Source organism: Alligator sinensis, unplaced genomic scaffold, assembly GCF_000455745.1.
Source record: "Alligator sinensis unplaced genomic scaffold, ASM45574v1 scaffold2027_1, whole genome shotgun sequence".
Lineage (NCBI taxonomy): Eukaryota > Metazoa > Chordata > Crocodylia > Alligatoridae > Alligator > Alligator sinensis.
Window position 1 is genome coordinate 6957 of NW_005843893.1, and position 6613 is coordinate 13569.

The following is a 6613-nucleotide window of genomic DNA, read 5'->3' on the forward strand; positions in this document are numbered from 1 at the left end:
TCTATGCGGCACGGATCAGGCTGCAGTTGGAGTACTGTGTCCAGTTTTGGGCGCCGCACTTCAAGAGGGACACAGAGGATCTGGAAAGGGTTCAGAGGAGGCCACTCACATGGTTAGTGGCCTCCATGCAAGACCCTACAAAGGGAGGTTGAGGGCATTCAGCCTTTACAAAATGTGGATAAGGAGTTACCTTGCAGCCACCTACAAGTTTATCAGGGGAGGACAGCAGGGAATTGGTGATGCACGGTTTACCAGAGACCCCAGGGAGTAACTACAAATAATGGGTGCAACCTAGGGGAGAGTAGATTTAGGTTACACATTAGAAATAATTTTTTTACAGTAAGGGTTGCCAGAATCTGGAATGGGCTTCCAAGAGAGGTAGTACTATCACTTAACTTGGTGGTCTTCAAGAGGAGGCTAGATAGTCACCTGGCTGGGTTGTCTGACCTCGGTCCTCTTTCCTGCCAGGGGCAGGGGGTCAGACACAATGATCCATTGGGTTCCTTCCGACTCTATAATCTATGAATCTATGAATTGTGGTATGGGTGCTTTCTACAATTACACATTTGGGACTTCCCCCACCTAGTTCAAATACCTGAGGAAGCTTGTTCTTTTCTGCACACCTCTGGATATCAGCCAGCGCCCCACCATACTTCAGGTGCCTTGTGCCCAGCCCCTTGGACTTGTCCACATGCAGCTTTTCTAACTAGGTCTGAAACTGTTCTTTCACCACTGTTGGCTGCTCACTTGCTCTCCAAACGGTGCTGCCTGGTCAGTAGTCTGGGAGCTGACCTTCCCTGTGAAAAACTGAGGTTAAAAAGTTATTGAGTACTTCAGTCATTTCCACATCATTGGTCACTAGGTTGCCTCCCCCATTCAGCTAGGAACCCATACTTTCCTTGATTTCCTCTTGTGGCTGACATATTTGTACAGATCCTTTTTGTTACCTATCGTCTCCCTAACTAGCAGAAACCTTTCCGGCATTGTGTGCAGGAAAACCCACAGCTCTCTCGCAAAAACTGTACAAGGAAAGCATGATCAAATGTCCCAGCACTTGAGTAATCACTGACACCTACTATCTAAAACCCATTGTCACTCCCCTGTCAAACAGTCTCATACCCTTCTTCCACGTCCGAAATAATCAAACCTCAAGAAAACTTTCTAACCCAGAAAAGAGAAAGATCCAGTAATATTCACCACCAGGGAATATTACAGGTAATGAAGTTACGTACAAGCTGTTGCAACAGTGCAGTAACAAATGACAATATCAGCATCAAAGATAAATTTCAACAGATCAAAAGAAAGTAGCTAGGGCAGAGCAGTGTCTTGGAGACAAACTAGATCAGGGAGACACAATCTTAAAATTATTTAGGATTACACCATTTTAAATAACCTCTCTATCAAACACAACTGATATTGGTGGAATTAATCTGTATTAATAGCACAGATTACTGTTTTTATAAAAATGCACAGTAATATCACATCAATGGAGAAAAAATGACATGTTCTTCTGAAGAAATCACTTCCATCTCATCAGTTCCCATAGTGCTGCTTTGATGTCTGTGTTTCTCATGCTGTAGATGACTGGATTCATCATTGGTGGGATCAAAGAATACAGAACAGACACCATGAGGTCCAGAGCTGATGGGGACCCAGATGTGGGCTTCACATAGGCAATCATCCCAGTGCTACCCAGCAAAGAGACAACAATGAGGTGGGGAAGACAGTTGGAAAATGCTTTATGCCAGCCCTGCTCAGAGGGGATTGGGGATTCTCAGTACAGTAGTGAATATCTGAATATAAGACACAAATATAAACACAATGCAACCAGCACTTAAACATGCACCAAAGATAAGAGTCTGAATTTCACTAGTCAACACCTCCGAGCCAGAGATCCTAAGGAGCTGGGGGATTTCACAGAAGAACTGGTTGAGGATGTTGGAGTGGCAGAAGGGAACACTAAAGGTGTTCCCCGTGGGCATGGCAGAGTACAGAACAGCTGTGCTCCAGGCTGTGGCTGCCATTTGCAGACAAGCTCTCCTGTTCATAACTGTCTCATAGTGCAGTGGTTTGCAGATGGGCACTGCATGTTGGCTGCACCCTAGGCTAAACGGTTTTCCCTGTCCACTCAGGGTCATCATGGCAATCACCACATTTGGGAGCAGAAGGTATTTTACCGCATAGTTCGATTTGTAGAGACTTGGAGGGACAGAGTGGGACTCCTTCCTCTGGAATAGGGGGCATGGCTGCCTTCTTTGCATCTCCTGAATGTGTTTAAAAACACTTGCAGCAGCAGGACACTGGCAGTCTTCAACTCCCTGCTTTTCCTGTGAAAGATTATGGTGGTTTTACTGTCTGTGGGCAATATGCATTGTAGTGGTGGGGTAGGGCGACTGCACAGTTTTAGAAACAGGTTCGACAAGGTGTTGTATCAGATAGTTTGGATAGGGATGATCCTGCCTTGAGCAGAGGGCTGGACCTCCAGAAGCAGCTTCCAGTCCTACTTTTCTGTTATTCTGTGATTTATCACATTTGTCTTGTACATGGGACCATCCCCTGGTCATATACCAGGTTTGGACTCCAACACCGCCTTGCTCACAGGGGAAGTCTTAGTTGATCTTTACAGTTCTCTTTGCTCTTTCTTCTTAAGTACTGCAATGGAGGAAAGCACACAAGCCCAGGTGGATGCATGCGTGGAAAGAGAGGGACCAATGACATGGTAGCAAGTGGTAGATGAGCAGATGAGTGTGATAGAGACTGACCTTAGCTTGGGGGAAAGGTGGGATGATGTCCACATACATGTTAACATTGGAGATCTGAAGGAATGGGGGCAAGGGCTGGGGGAAGCAGGACAAAGGGCAGTAGAGAAGGGGAAATGAGAGTGAATCCAAAACACCAGTAAATTAGGTTTAGATTGGGTATCAGGAGAACTTTCTCACTGATGGACCAATGAGGCAGTGGATTAGACTGCTTAGGGAAGTTTTGAAATCTCCATCATTGGAGGTGTTCAAGAAGACTATGGGTAAGCACTGGTAAGGGAAGATCTAGGAATAGCCGTGTCTATGCTCTACTCTGCGTTTTTCCTGTTCCTCTGGTCTTTGCTGTTTGCTGCATGGGATGAGGAAAGATTTTAATTTCCCTGCCTTTTGCTACATGTGTCAGGAGGTTTTCTCTGCCACATTTAGAAGCCCTAAGTGTCGGCTGTAGCCAAGGTGGTGGATTTTGGGTGTGCCAAAGCTCCTGCTCAGACTAAGACCCCCAGATTGCTAGCTAAAGGGTGTCCCCCTCCATTCAGGGTCAGAATGATCTGTATATTTGGGAAAAGGAGGAATTTCAACTTCAGGTCAAAAGGGAAGGAGTGTAGTTGGTTTTGCCATCCTCCACAGAAGGGGCGTTGCCTGTGCACTTTTAGTGAAAGGTTAGACAGAGATTTACTTTGGATAATGATACTCCTGCTTCAAGGAGAGGGTTGGAGTAGATGACATCCAGGGGTCCCTTCCAGCTCTATTTTCCTATGATTCTAGGAGAACTCAAGTGGGCTGTCTCCTTCCCCAGCTTCCAACACCTGCGGTTTGGGTGCTTTCTATAACTACCCATTTGGGACTGCCACCTCTCCATTGAAATACCTGAGGATCCTGTTTCTTTGCACAGCTCTGCACATCAGCCAACTCCGTCAGCACCCTCAGGTGCATTGTTTCTGGCCCCATGGTCCTGTAACAGGTGCAACTCTTCTAAATTGTTCCTAAACTGTTCTTTTGCCACTATTGGCTGCTACTCTTCTCTCCATGTTTTGCAGCCAGTTGCCGTAATCTGGTTGCTGACCTTGCCTGTGAAGACTAAGGTGAAAAAGGCATTGAGTACTTCAGCCATTTCCACATCATTGGTCACTAGGTCGCTTCCACTACTCAGCAAGACACCAAATGTTTTCCTCCTGTTGCTGACATACTTGTAAAAACCCTTTTTGTTAACTTTCTCATCCCTGGCTACCTGCAACTCCAACAGCGCTTTGCCCTTCCTATTTCATCCCTGATGGCCTGAGTAATACTCATATTCTCCTCCCTTGCCATTTGTCCACATTTCCACTTCTTGTAAGCTTCTTTTTGGGTTTCTGTTGACTGGAAAGTTCCCTGCTAAAACCAGCTGGTTTTCTGTCATACTTGCTATTCTCCTTGTGCATCAGGAGCAGTTGTTTCTGCACCCTCAGGAAGGTTTCTTTGGAACACAATAGCTCTCCTGGACTCCTTTCCCTCTCTCACTGGCCTTGAGGAATCCTGCTCCTCAGTTTCCTGAGCGAGTCAAAGTTTGTCTTTCTTAAGTCCAGGGACCTTACTCTGCTGCTCCCCTCCTTCCTTTCTTCAGGATCCTAAACTCAGTCATCTTGTGGTCACAGCTGCCCAAGTTGCCAGCCACTACTACATCCCCCACCAATTCTTCCCTCTTTGTGAGCAGCAGATAAAGAAGAGCAGGGCCCCTAGTTGGCTTCTCCAGCACTTGCAGCAGGAAGCTGTCCCCAACACTCTCCAGAAACCTCCTGCATTGCCTGGGCACTGCTATATTGCCCTCCCAGCACATGTCAGGGTGATTGAAGTCCCCCATGAGAACCAGGGCCTGTGATTGGGTAAACTGCCTCAAGGTGTTGGAAGAAAGTCTCATCCAACATTTCTTCCTGGTCTTGTGGTCAATGGGACACACCACCACAACTTCAACCTTGCTAATCCCCGCTCTAACCCTAATTCAAATATTGTCAATAGGCCTGTCTCCAGTGTCATACTGGAGCTCTGAGCAATCATACAGCTTTGACATAAAGCACAACACCTCCTCCTCTACTCCCTTGCCTTTCCTTCCTGAACAGACAGTGCTCCAGTCATGCGAGCTCCCACCGAGTCTGTGTTATTCCAATCATATCATACTTTTGTGACTGCAGGAATATTTCTACTTCTTCCTGTTTGTTTCCCATGCTTGGTGCATTCATTTACAGACACCTGAGATAACGATCCAATTGCCCCACTTGCTCAAGAAGGATGATAAGGCCTCCTCTCTTGCCCGCTGCCACACCTATGCTTCGTGCAGGTCATCCACTTCCCCACTTACTTCAGGGCTTTGTTCTCCATCCCATACAAAACCTAGCTTCAAGCCACCCCCTCTCTAGGTTACTGAGCCTGTCTGTGTTGATGCTCCTCTCCCTCTTTGTCAGGTGGAGCCCATCTCTTCCTAGCAACCCTTTTTCTTGGAACAACATCCCAGACTTGAAAAGCCAAAGCCCTTTTGGCAACACGATCTGTGCCATCATGCAACAATCTGCAGGATGTAACCAATCCTGCCTGGGACTGGGCCCATCACTTTGACTGCAAGGACTGACAAGAACATCACTTGCGCCCCCGTCCCCTTCAACTTTGCACCCAGAGGGCTGTAGTTACCTTTGCTTTGGCAAAGCTTTTCATACAGTCCCTGACACTATTTTCACATGCGAGCTCAGGAAGTATAGGTTGGATGAAAGGACTGTGAGGTGGATTGAAAACTGACTGGATGGTTTGGCTCAAAGTAATCAATGGCTCAATGCCTAGCGGGCAGCTGGTATCAAGAGGAGTGCCCCAGGGTTTGGGCCTGGGAGCAGTTTTGTTCAATGTCTTCATCAACAACCTGGAAGATGGGATGGACTGCACCCTCAGCAAGTTTGCAGATGACACCAAGCTGCATGGACAGGGAGATAGATGCACTGGAGGGTAGGGCTAGAATTCAGAGAAACCTCAACAAATTGGAGGACTGGACTAAAGGAAGTCTCATGAGGTTCAATAGGACACGTGCAACCTCCTGCATGTAGGAAGGAACAATCCTATGCACCAATACAGACTGGGGACTGACTGGCTAAGCAGCAGCAGCTCTGCAGAAAAGGACCCGGGGTTACAGTTGATGGGGAGATGAATATGAGCCAACAGCATGCCCTTGTTGACAAGACAACTAATAGCATACTATGCTGCATTAGTAGGAACGTAGCCAGCAGGCTGATGGAAGTGATTATTCCCCTCCGTTCAGCACTGGCGAGGCCACATCTAGCGTACTGTGACCAGTTTTGGGCCTCCCATTACAGACAGGTGAAATACAAGGACAACCTAAATCCAGCATCACTACAAACATGACTTGTACAGGAACACAAGTGTGTAGACACTGACAAAAAATCATTGCCATCCCTTCAGCATTGTATGAAGGAAAATGCTCAGCTCTCCTGGAAAACCCATAGGAGGAAAGCATGACTGCAGGAACAAGCACCTAAGTAATCACTGACACCTCCCATCTCAAACCCATAATCATTCTGCTTTCAAACAGTCTCATACACTCGTTCCACATCCCACATAAACAAACTTCAACAAAACTTTCTAACCCAGAACAGAGAAAGATCCAATGAACTTCTCCAGTAGGGATTGTTAGAGATAATGAAGGTATGTACGAGCTGTGGTAATAGTGAAGTAACAAATGACAACATCAGCATCAAAGATAAAGTTTAACAGAACCAAAAACATTAACTAGGGCAGAGTGGTATCAGAGACTAACTAAATGAAGGAGATACAATCTTAAAATTAGACACAGAAGTTATTTGAAATGGTGTAAACCTAAA